We start from the raw sequence: 13,133 nt of genomic DNA, 5'->3' as shown, positions 1-13,133 counted from the left end.
CCCACGCACCTGGCCAGGTCCTCCAACAGGGGGGCGCAAGGGCCAGAAACTCGACTCAAACCGGCCTAAGGAACATATAAAAGAAAAGCTGTACCTCAGAGAGTGAGACGTGGAAGCTCGACGTGAGGCCCTCAAGCCCTCGGCTCTGCAGACCGCGGCGGGTGAGACGCCGGCTCTGCGTCGGGCGGCAACATGGCTCCGCCACCCACCCGGCGGCTGGGAGAGGCAGGGTGAGCGCCCAGAAGGCCTCAAGACCGCTGGGCTCGCCTTCTATTGGCCCACACTGGCTTGGGCCCGCCCACCCCTCCGCCAGTCAGTGGCGAGGAAGAGCCCACTAATCATGATTGACCGGTAAAGGTGGAAGGAATGCTTGACAGTCAATTTCAGGGCCTACCGCAAAGAGCTCAGTAAATAAATAGTCGGCGAGGAACGAGGGGGGCGGGGGGGGTAATGGCATGGCTGAATCTACAATATAACGGAATAGGTGCTCTTTTTAAAGGACCATTTTCTCTTTGGGGTGAGAGGCTGCCTTTGATTTGAGTTCCGCATAAGTGCACATAGTCGTCTAAGTGTACCTAAAAGGACTGTGTTGGAAACCTATCAGCAATTAAGCATCGGCCGCCATTACTATATTACCAAGTGCTATGAGTCAGGCACTCTATGGAGTGTCTCTTGGGCTTGAGAGCTCAGGATTTGGGGTAAGACTGGCCCGGGTTCAAATTCTGGACAACACCCTTTACTAGGTATGTAAGCTCCGACGCGTTGTTTAACCTCTCCGGGCCTCAGCTTTCTCCTCTGCCTAATGGACAAATGACAGTTCCCACCTCACAGTGTTGTTGTGAGGATTCAATAATAAAACGTAATGTGAAATGGCAAGCATGCGGAATGTTTAATGAATGATAGCCATTACTATCATTCATAATAAATCCATCCCGAGTCAGCTTTAGCTTCGTGTAAACTGTACGTGAAAGTAGGAGAGGAAAGGCAGCTGTTCTCTGCTAATGTACGGTTCCACAAATGGAAAGACAACCGTTAAAATCGCCCTCTTATTAGCCGGTAGGACGGGGGTGGGCAGGCTGCTCCCACCTAAAGTCGAGGCTGCCCGCTCGGGAACCCGGTCCCTTTCTGTGATGAGACCTCCCAGGAAGCTCTGAACTACCCCCTGCCCCCAACAAAGCGAGTTATTACTACGTTTCGTGGTTCAAAATCTACCTATTTACCCAAAAGAAATGGAAATATATGCCCTCGCAAAGGCTTGTACATCAGTGTTCATAGTAGCTTTATTCACAGGAGTCGACAACTAGAAACAACCAAATGTTCATTAGCCGTGACTGGATAAGCAAACTGTAATATATTCCTAAAATGAAATACGACTCAGTGATAAGAAGAATGAACTCTGATACAAACAACAACATGGACAAATCCAAAAACATGTTGAGTGAAAGAAGCCAGGCACAAAAAGCACATATTATATAATTCCATTTATTTGAAATTTTATAAAAGGCAAACTAATTTATACTAACAGAAAGCAGACGAGTGGTTTCTGGGGGGCCAGGAGTTACCGGTGTTGTGGAAATTGGCTGGCCTGAGGCAAGAGGGAATTTTCAGGGGTGATGGAAATTCTCTGTATCTTGACCAGGGTGGTGGTGGTGGTAGTGGTTACAAGAATATCGTTTTCAAAACTCATTAAGCTGTTCACTTAAAATAGGGTGCATTCTATCGCATGTAAATTGTATCTCAATAAAGCTGATTTTTAAAAAAGCAATGAAAAAATCTAACCTATTGATGACCTTCATGTATATATATATTTATATAACATATAAATATTAACATACATATTTCCTGCTTAATTTTAGTATAATTAAGTAAAAACTGTATATATGGTGTACAACATAATGTTTTGCTATTCATATGCATTGTGAAATGATTACCACAATCAAGCTAATTAACATATCCATCACCTCACACAATTATCTTTTTTTTTTTTTTGGTGAGAACAGTTAAGATATACTTTATTAGTAAACTTCAAGTAAACTTAGTAAACTTCCAACTACAATACAATGTTGCTGATAATCACTATACTGTTTAGATCTCCAGAATTTATTCATCTTGCATCTCTGAAACTTTATACCCTTTGACCATTTCCCCATTTCCCCTACCCCCCATAACCTCCATTCTACTTTCTGCCTTTAAGAGTTTGACCTTTTTAGATTCCACATTTAAATGAGATCATGCATTATTTGTCTCCCTGTGTCTGGCTTATTTCGTTTACCATAATGTACTCCAAGTTCATCCAGATTGTCACAAATAACAGAATTTCCTTCCCTTTTTAAGACTGAATAACATTCCATTGTATATGTATAGTACATTTTCTTTATGCATTCATCCAGCTTAGGTTGTTTCCAAATCTTGACTGTTGTGAATAATGCTGCAATGAACATGGGAGTGCAAATTATGTCTTGAAGATACTAATTTCATTTCCTTTGAATATATACCCAGAAGTGGGATTACTGGATCATAATGTAGTTCTATTTTTAAGGTTTTGAGGATCCTCCATACTGTTTTCCATAGTGACAGTACCAATTTGCATTCCACCAATAGTTCATGAGGGTTCCCTTTTCTTCACATTTTTACCAACTTGCTTTCTTTTGATTTTTTATAATAGTGATTCTAATAGGTGCAAGGTGATATCTTGTTGTGATTTTGATTAGCATTTCCCTGATGACTAACAATGTTAAGCACCTTCTTACATACTTCTTAGCCATTTGTGTGTCTTCTTTTTTTTTTTTTAAGATTTTATTTATTTATTTGAGAGAGAGAGAATGAGAGAGAGCACATGAGAGGGGTTAGGGTCAGAGGGAGAAGCAGACTCCCCGCCAAGCAGGGAGCCCGATGTGGGACTCGATCCAGGGACGCCAGGATCATGACCTGAGCTGAAGGCAGTCACCTAACCAGCTGAGCCACCCAGGCGCCCTGTGTGTCTTCTTTTTGAGAAATGTCTATTCAGGTCCTTGCCCACTTTTAAATCAGATTATTAGTTATTTTTGATATTGAGTTTTGGGATTTCCTTATATATTTTAGAAATTAACCCCTTATCAGATATAAGGTTTGCCAAGATTTTCTCCCATTCCATAGATTGTCTCTTCATTCTGTTGATTATTTCCTTTGCTGAACAGCTTTTTAGTCTGATGCAGTTCCATTTGTCTATATTTGCTTTTGTTGCGTGTACTTCTGGATCCATATCTAAAAAAAAAATCATTGCCAAGACCAATGTCAAGGAGCTCTCCCCCTACATTTTCTTCAGTTTCAAGGCTATGTATAACTCTTTAATCCATTTTGAGGGGTTTTTTTTTTTGTATTTTTGTATAAAGTGTGAGATAAGGATCCACTTTTCTTCTTTTGCAAGTGTATCTCCAGTTTCCCCAGCATCACTTACTAAAAACACCATCCTTTCCTCATCGTGTGTTCTTGGCACTTTTATGGAAGATTAATTCACTGTAATTGCATGCATGGATTTATTTCTGAGCTGTCTGTTTGAACAGATTTTTAAAACAATAGGCCTATGCATATATACTTAAATACTATAAAATCACTACGTTTTATTTAGCATTTATTATATTCTGGGACTATTCTGAGTGCTTTACATTTAATTCTTAGAACAACCTTTGAACTAGGTACTTTTATTATTGTCATTTTATGGATGAGAAAATGAGGCATTGAAAGTGAAGTCTCCCAAGATCACAAAACTGTTAAATGGCAGAGCTGGGACAGTCTGGCTCTAGATCCCATGATTTTAGCATTGTATTGTCCTGTCTCCACACATACACACATGAGTACATACATAACATATATATAAGGAAACATACCACAAAGTGCTAATAGTGTTTATCTCTATCTGGAGGTTTTAATTTCTTACAATTCTTACCATTTCCTAATTTTCCCACAATGATTGGGCATTACTTCTGCAGCTTAAAAATGGTAATATAATTGTACACCTGAAACTAATGTAACATTGTGAATCAACTATACTCAAATTTAAGTTTTTAAAAGTAAATAAAAAATAATAAAAATTTAAAAAATAAAAATAATGAAATAATTCATACTGTCTCTTATCCACTTAAATCATAGTTTTGTTAAAAGATTTATTAATTTATTTAAGAGAGAAAGAGAGCACTAATGGGAGGGGCAGAGAGAGAGGGAGAGAGAATTTCCAGCAGACAATGTACTGAGCACAGAGCCCAATGTGGGGCTCGGACCCCATGACCCTGAGATCGTGACCTGAGCCAAACCAACAGCCAGACACTTAACCAACTGTGCCACCCAGGCACCCCAGTAATAGTTTTAAGAGTGCAGAAGATATCTAATATTTCTTAGTAGCAGATCCTTTTTTCAAAGTCTTACAAAGTCTTAAATATAATATACATATATATAAAATACAAAATTCAAACTACTTGTGTAGCATTTTATTAGCATATATTCAGTTCAAATTGACATCTGTTTCGGGGCGCCTGGGGGGCTCAGTCGTTAAGCGTCTGCCTTTGGCTCAGGTCATGATCCCAGGGTCCCGGGATCGAGTCCCGCGTCGGGCTCCCTGCTCGGCGGGAAGCCTGCTTCTCCCTCTGCCGCTCCCCCTGCTTGTGTTCCCTCTCTCACTGTGTCTCTCTCTGTCAAATAAATAAATAAAATTTTAACAACAACAAAAAAATTTACATCTGTTTCACAAGCATAAAAACCTTCAGCTGTAAGTTAGGGATGATAACTTCTGTTCCATATCAACTTCAGGTTCCAACTTGTCAAAAATAATCTTAACACACAAATGCGTGCAAGTGATAATAGTTTTTCCTCAATAGTTTCCTGTACAATCTCAGCCACTCTTCTCTTAGACTGGCTGAGAAACTTAAAGAGGGATAACAAAATAATTTAAAGCTTAATCTTAAAGTAAAAAATAAAGAGTGAGTCATAAACATAGCTATAATTTAGCAAATTAGAATGAATATCCTACTGTTTCCATTTCTTGTGACAAATCTAAAAAACAGACAAAGCATTTCAATTGTAAACTGAGACTATGATAATAACATCCGTATCACTGCTAACAATTCACTAGTTTGGGGGCGCCTGGGTGGCTCATTTGGTTAATCGTCTGGCTCTTGGTTTCAGCTCAGGTCATGATCTCAGGGTCGTGACATCGAGCCATGTGAAGGGCTCCGTGCTCAGTGGGAGCTCTGCTTGAGGTTCTCTCTCTCCCTCTGCCCCTCCCCCCTCCCCCCTTAAAATAAATAAATAAATATTTTTAAAAAATTCACTAGTTTTAATCACTTCACTGAATATCAATCCAAGATATAATGTTAAGAGAGCAAGCACTGAGCAGCAGCATTAACCCTGTCTAGAATTTAATTAAGGTACATATCAGTCATAGTAGTATACTTGCTTATATAATTTTACATATGCAGATATGACCAGACCTCAATTTTTTAAAAGACCAAGGAAAAAAATTCTTTTACATGCGTATAATAATAATAGAAGTTTTAATTGAAGGATCACATGAAAATTATTTAGCCTGGCAGCTAAGTTACCTTTGTGTCAAAATTCAATATGTAATACTTGAAAATACACATATCATTCTTCAAAAATAGTTTGTACATTATACACTTGACCCTTTAACAACATGGGGGCTGGGGTGCTGATTCTTCCTCCCATCCCTCAGTTAAAAATTCACATATAACTTTTGACTCCCCCAAAATTTCACTACTAATAAACTACTGTTGACCAGAAGCCTTAAGGATAGATAACATAAACAGTCGATTAACACATATATTGTATGCTACCTATATGATATACTGTATTCTTAAAATAATCTAGAGAAAAGAAAGTGTTATTAAGAAGATCATATGGGGGAGGGGGGTGGCTCAGTCGGTTAAGCGTCTGGCCCTTAATTTCAGGTCAGGTCTTAATCTCATGGTGATGAGTTCAGGCCCCACATTGGGGTCCATGCTGGGTGTGGAGCCTACTTAATAAATAAATAAATACATACATATATACATACATACTAAAATAAATTTTAAAAGTAAAATCAATTAAAAAATAAAATCATAAGGAAAAGAAAATACATTTAGAGTACTGTACTGCATTTATTGAAAAAAGTCCATGTGTAAGTAGACTGGTGCATTTCAAACCCATGCTTTTCGAGGGTTAACTGTATTTGAAAATAATCAAATTGCATGGAAGGACTTCTCTGTCAGATGTTGAGACTTACTATGAAAGCTACAATTATTAAGATAGTGTGGTCCTGGCAGAAGGATTGATGAACAGGCAAAATGAGATTCCAGAAACACACGCAGACAACAAGAAAATGTATTTGAGAATGCTAAAGGTGGCACTGCACAAGAGTGGGGCAAGAATGGCCGTGTGAATAAATTAAACCTACTGGAACAATAGTGTATTCTCGTGACGGTCACTTTTATGCATCAACCTAGCTCGGCGATAGCCCCATTATTCAATCAAATAGTAATCTAGGTGTTGCTGTGAAGGCATTTTGTAGATGTGATTAAGATCTACAACCAGTTAGCTTTAAATCAAGGAAATTATCCTGGATGGTGTGTGTGTGTGTGTTGGGGCAGGGATGGGGGAACTGACCGAATCATTTGAAAGACCTGGAGACCAAAACAGAAGTTTCTTTGAACAAATTCCACCCGTGGACTATCCCTTCAGTTCCTGCCTGAGAGTTCCAGCCAGCCTTCCTTGTGACCTGCTCTGCAGATTCCAGATCTGCCTAGCCAGCAGGAAAACCTTGGTCCAGAAAATGTTAATTTCCAGCAAGAGGGGAATGGTTAAGTAAACTAGAGTACCTCTCTGATTTAGGATTATGTAGCTATCAAAAGTATATTTACAAAGTGCTTAACAAAATAGCAATGCTTATGCTGTCTTTTGAAATAACAAACGATGATCACACTATGTTTTTAAGAAGTGTGTATGATTTAAATAAAGTTCAAAAATAGGCAAAACTAATCTATGCTGTTACCCTTGGGGAGCAGTAGTAATTGGAAGGAGCAAGGGGGGTGGGAGTTGATTTCTGGGATGTTGACAATGTTCTATTTCTTAATTCTGGGGGCTGGTAACATGGATGTGTTCAGTTTGTAAAATTCATTGAGTTGATTTGTGTGCGTGTATATGTTATGTAAAGTACATGTTATACTTAGAACATTGGGAAAAAAAACAAAAATTATGGACAGCAGAAATACAACTGGTGATTATCATGACTTGGTCAGGGCCACAGATAATATTTTTGTTTCTTCTTTTTCCTACTCTGTTTTTCTAAAATGCACAGGTATTACTTTATAATGGGCAACATATAAAGAATTGATCTTGGTTAACTATCAGAGTGACTGGCATGCACAATAATTCTTTGGACTTGGAAGGAGGATAGGCTGCCGTGAGCTGGAAGACTATAGGATTAGAAGGAGGCTCTTGCGCTCTGGTAAGAAGAAAGCAAGGGAGGTGTGTGGGACAGGGGAGCAAAAGGGGGAATAACATGAGCCCACCTCTGGAGGCAGGGATATGATGGACACTTATTGCTCTGGTGGCTGAGCATCCACTTTCCCTTCTTCTAGTAACATCCCCTCAATATTCCCTGGGAGAAAAGACCCCTCTACTATTCTCAGTACATATGTTGATCTTGCCCCTGGGCTCTGAGTAGGCAGATGCTTAGTCAGCATACTCCATCCCAGTAGATTGGAGATGGGCATGTGACCCAAGCCCATCCAGAATAAAACTCTAAACTCGGGGGTTTTGCTGACAATCTGGGGACAGAGAGACTCTCTGAGGTGCTTTAGTGGATATAATGTCTGCCTGGAGTTACTGACGGCCATGTTGGTACAGTGAGGACGAAGGCTGCCTGAAAACAAAACAATAAAAACTGAGGTGGGGCGCTTGGGTGGTTCAGTCAGTTAAGCGCCCAACTCTTGATTCCATCTCAGGTCATGCTCTCAGGGTCGTGAGATCGAGCCCCGACTCAGGCTCCGCACTCAGCAGGGAGTGTGCTTGAAATTCTCTCTCCCTCTGCTCCTCTTCCCCCCTCACATGTGTGCTCTCACTTACCACTTTCTTCTCTCTGTCTCTGTCTCTCTCTCAAAAAAAAAAAAAAAAACCTGAGGTAAGAGATGGAGGGGCAGATCTCTGGCGACATCACTGAGCATCTGGATGCAACCATTTCTGAATGCAGTTGCATCTCCTGGTGTTTTCACTTATGTGGGCCAATAAAATCATCTTTTATTTAACCTTTTCTGAGTTGAGTTTCTAGCACTAGCAACTAGAAGAGTCTCATTCAGTTGCATACCAAAAACAGGATGGTACCACAGAAAGCCCTCTGGGGAGGAGTATTTTATCAGGACTTTGTTTACAATTGCCAGCTTATAATAAAAAAGCATATCAGCATTTAGTTGGTTTAATTTTTGTATAAATTTTTTTATAGACCATGTACGTCCCTACTGGGGCCCTACAGCACCCTGCTCCCACTGTCGCCTCCCACCTCACGCCTCTCCCCAGCTCTGTTTCCATCTGCACATGGCGATGAAGAGCATCCATAGCTTTTGAACTGCATATGATCTCAAAGAGACTTAACCCAGTCAATCCATCTATCAATCAGGAAGTGGTACTTGGAGAAGAGAATAAATGTGGCCAAGGTCTGACCTGCACTGGCCCAGAGAGGCAAGAAGAATGAGAAGCAACATAGCTGGGTAAGCCATAAAACAGATGACCGACATGAAATAAAAACCCTCAGTGGGCCTGGGGCATTTCTGTTACCATGTCCTCTAATACATGCAGGTTGTGCGTACGGGTGGGGGATTTTTTTCATTCTACTGCTTTCATATTTAAGGATTCAGCCACATCAATCAGTTCAAAGGACTGATCTATTTTTATCCACACAGAGATAGTGGCACTTGGACCGGGTCCTTGTCTCAAACACAACTTTACAGCTGGGTGGGAAAAAGTGCCTGGTGCCTCTTCACATTGGCCACACCAACTTAAGATCAGGCATTCCCAGAGGGCTTTTGTGGTTGAAAAGCTAGTGGAACTGTTCCTAAGATGGTGTGCAGATGTTTCTGAATTAGGGGACCACCAGCAGCTGTAGTTTCACATATGTTGACGAGGAGTAAGATTTAGACCCTCAACTCACCCCTCCTTGATCACAAAGTTAGATGACTGTGTTGGAAACAATAATTTCCCCACCACATTTGCTATCCCCCTGAAGCATCTTCCCCCTCAGTCACTTTTACCCTCGGTGAGCGGCAAACCAAACAGGCTATTCTCTCTTTCGGTCCACTCCCTTCATTTCCTCTTGCTGGGCAACGAACTGCTGAAACAAGTTACCTTGGATGATAAGGAGTGGAGAGGGAGGGAAGAAAGCACAGTTATTGGGATCTGTTTTCTGTTGGGCCATTTGGACCCAGCAAAGGCCAGCATCTGAAAGCTCTGGGCTCACATCCCTGCTCCATCAGTTGCAGGCTTTGTGAGCTTGGGCAAATAGCTCTGTGCCTCAGCCTTCTCATCTGTAAAATGGATCTCATAACCCCATGTGGTGCTCAAGTGCAATGGAAACTGGTTCTCTTGTGTCCGTGGACTGCAGTTATTGCAAGGTCAGGTTACTCTTTGCAGAGTTCTTTGTCCCACATCTCCACCCTCACGCAATCCAGCAACCAAGGCCTGAGGGGCACTCACCGGATCACTGACCTGGTCAGCAGTAATGTTTGGACTCAACTCCAGACATCCTGAGTCCCAGACCTGTACTAATGTCTTTAATGGCTCAGAGCTACATTTACCAGAAAGACATAAATTAAGTAATTATGCCTGGCACAAAACAGAGCCTGGGGAAGGTCAGGCTGAAGAAGGCAGAGAACAGCTCTCCCCTAGCCGCTCCTGCTAAGGCTGGGAGGAGGCCCACAGGCCTCGCCACTGCAGTGGGCGTTTTGACAGGGCCTGAACAGTAGGCAGTGGTTCTGCAGGCTATTACCCCCAACCCCACACAAACCTGGTTGCTGTCTTTTTTTTTTTAACAAGAAGCAAAGTCGTCTAACTCCCTTCCCAGATAGGAGGCAGGAGAGCCAGACCCTGCAGCAAACAATCCCTTATACATTTTGGAAGAGTCTTCCAAAGTCTTCCTTGGCCAGCAAATGCCCTGTATTAGGCTTCTGCAGTAGGAGGCTATCTTTAGAGGGAATTTTTCTCCTTCATGCTCTGAGTCTGGAATGGCCAGTGAGAAGAACTGCTTCTGTCGTGCTTCACTGGTCCCAACAGAATGATGGGGACAAGGCCCTTCAGCAGCTCTGTTCTTCAGAGGTGGAGCCTTTTCTGGGCCACAGCTGGAACGTTAGCTCTTCCTTGGAGCAGTCTCTGACCCCCACAGCATCCTGGCACCACGAAGGTCTCCTTCACACAGCCCTGAAAGCTTTCATGTCTGTTCATTTAATTTCCGTATTTGTGCCCATTTCACTAATGCAATCAGGTGTTCATGGCTGCCTTGTCTTCAGGGCTGCGAGGCTTATGAGAGCAGGGGGAGGGTCTGCCTCAGTTCCAGCTGTCACCTCAGGCGGGCATGCCTGCTGTGTGTGAGTGGGTGGCAGGCACGAAAATGTGGATGGGTGGTGGCAGCTTCTGAGGAACTTGGGTCGGTTTAGAGGATCTTCACTTCTTTGGGCTTCATTTTCCCCAGCGATAAAGAACATGCTTCTGTGTTCCCTTACAACGCTGAACCCGCGTGCTTCCAGGAGGAAAGGGCCAAGCAGCAAGTTAACCTCCCGAAGACAGGCTCCCACATAGAAGCACAAGGGGAGGGCTTCCAAGTTTCCAACCGGCAGTTAGGTGACAAAGCTGGGCCATGCTGTTGTCTGTGTGACCGACTTTGGATGCCCTCACACCCAGAATGGGGGATCCTGGCCAGGGATGGGCCATTCTTCATCGAGCATTCTGCAACAGCTGAACAGATACTCCCCAGACAGGGCATCAGGGACAAACAATAATGTCAGTTGCATCCACACTGAGCCTGGTCTTCAGCAGAAGCTACGACTTTTATGTTTGGGGCTCTGCCCTCTACCCTGCAGTACCCCCTCGGTCCCCCGGCCGGTGCTCCTCCCAACCCTGAGCTCAAGACTCAGGCAGGTCCAGAGGGCCTGGACCCAGCCCCAGTCTATGAGCTCAGAGGGAGGAGACAGTCTTATAGATCAGAGAAGCGACTTTTGGTGGCACACACTAAGGGTGTCATTTCAAATTGATGGTTCCCAAGTACTAACTTTAGAAAGGTCCTCCTCCTTCCTTCTGTGGGCTCTTCCTAGCCCTGTATTTTAACCTGAAAGGGACCCATGGTGGCAATTAGCTAATCTGATAAGCCCATTTCCTCTGCCCTTTCTCCCAGCAAGTAAGAGCAGTTTACATGGATAATGAAATCAAGGCGCACTTACCTATGAACAAGCGATTCCATGCTTAAGAATCTTGATTATAGCTACACTTGCACTTCAAGTGTGAAATGGTATGTTCAAGGACAGTCGATGAAAGTTTGTTATAATAGCAAAAGATTGAAAGGAGCTTAAATGTCCATCACGAGGAGACAAGTTAAATAAATAACCTATGTGACGCAGACTGAGACAGGCAGGTCTCTTTGTACTGATACAGAAAAATCCCCAGGAATATTCACATTAAGAAAGCAAGATGCAGATGAGTGTTTAGAGTGTGCTACTGTTTGTTTAAAAATTAGCACATACTGGGGCACCTGGGTGGCTCAGATGGTTAAGCATCTGCCTTCGGCTCAGGTCATGATCCCAGGGTCCTGGGATCGAGCCCCATGTCTGGCTCCTGGCTCAGCGGGAAGCCTGCTTCTCCCTCTGCCTCTCCCTCTGCCTCTCCCCCTGTTCGTGCTCTCTCTCTCTCTCTCTCTCTGTATCTCTGTGTCTCGAATGAATAAATAAAATCTTTAAAAAATAAAAATAAAAAAATAAAAATTAGCACGTACTTAAATGTCTGTGTTACACGGGTTGAATCGTGTCGTCCCCAAGTTCATGTGAAGTCCTAACCTCCAGTACTTCTGAATGTGACCTTACTTGGAGATAAGATCTTTATAGAGCTAATCAAGACCAAATAAGGTCATTAGGTTGAGCCCTAATTAAATATGACTGGTGTCCTTAAAACAAGGGGAATTGCGGACACAGACTTGTGCACAGGAAGAACGCCATGTGAATGTGAAGGCAGAGATGGGGTGATGCTTCTATAAGCCAAAGAATGCCCGAGATTGCCAGCATGCACCAGAAGCCAGGAGGGAGGCATGGTACTTACTCTCTCTCCCAGCCTTCAAAAGAAACCTACTCTGGTGACCCCCTGATCTCAGACTCCTAGACTTTGGCAGCCCTAGTGGCTAATACAGTGTGTGCCTGTGTGTGTGTATGTGTGTGTGTGTGTGTGTGTGTGTGTGTGTGTACTTTTTCTTTCCCACTTCCCCCACACCCCAAAAATAAATATATATACAGGCAAATAACAGTTGCCTTCTAGAGATGACACCAGGAAACATTCACATCTTCCTGATCTAACTTTAGGGTATCAGTACGCTACACCCTCCAGGACCAAATCTGATGGATTGTGCAGGGCTGTTGGTGGGAGTGCTGTCTTGGACGAGGATGCCGAGGCCTCTCCTGGGCTCAGTGGAGAAGAGCTTCAGTCACTGGGAATGTCCGCAAGGTGCAGGGAGGGAATCAAGGGGCAGGGGCTACAAACGTCTGCCATCCCTGACCAATGGTTGGGATTTCAGCTTGGTGTGGGGGTGCAGGGGGTAGAATGCAATTAATATTCACCTTTGTGTAATAGGGAGCCCTGTTACGACGGAGCTTGGTTCTAGTGTAGGGTCAGACAGGTGGTTCCAGAACACATGATATGATGACTCAGCTCATGCCTGAATCTGGGCCAACTGTGTGCCAAGAAATCCTTTTTCCCTTCTGAAGTAAATGGGCAGATGGATAGTCACTGTGTGAGTCACGAAGCCTGAGGCCCCAAATGGCTGTGCAGATGGAGAAAAATGAGATCCCGTGCAGGAGGCTCCCATCTCCTCCAACTGTGGGGTCTGAGCCCTGCATGCGCCGCACCTGCCAGAAAGCACA

General features: G+C 43.1%; 1 long non-coding RNA gene across 1 annotated transcript; it reads left to right on the top strand.

The window, feature by feature from the left end:
- Positions 1–432: 432 nt before the first annotated feature.
- Positions 433–8,815, top strand: LOC113929789. Its single transcript, XR_003522328.1, has 3 exons — positions 433–743; positions 7,325–7,474; positions 8,468–8,815. It is a non-coding gene; the product is annotated as an uncharacterized LOC113929789 (long non-coding RNA).
- The last annotated feature ends 4,318 nt before the right edge of the window (positions 8,816–13,133 follow it).

The sequence above is a fragment of the Zalophus californianus genome, chromosome 5 (genome assembly GCF_009762305.2).
Source record: "Zalophus californianus isolate mZalCal1 chromosome 5, mZalCal1.pri.v2, whole genome shotgun sequence".
NCBI classification, from domain to species: Eukaryota; Metazoa; Chordata; class Mammalia; order Carnivora; family Otariidae; genus Zalophus; species Zalophus californianus.
This window is presented reverse-complemented; position numbering and strand designations above follow the sequence as displayed.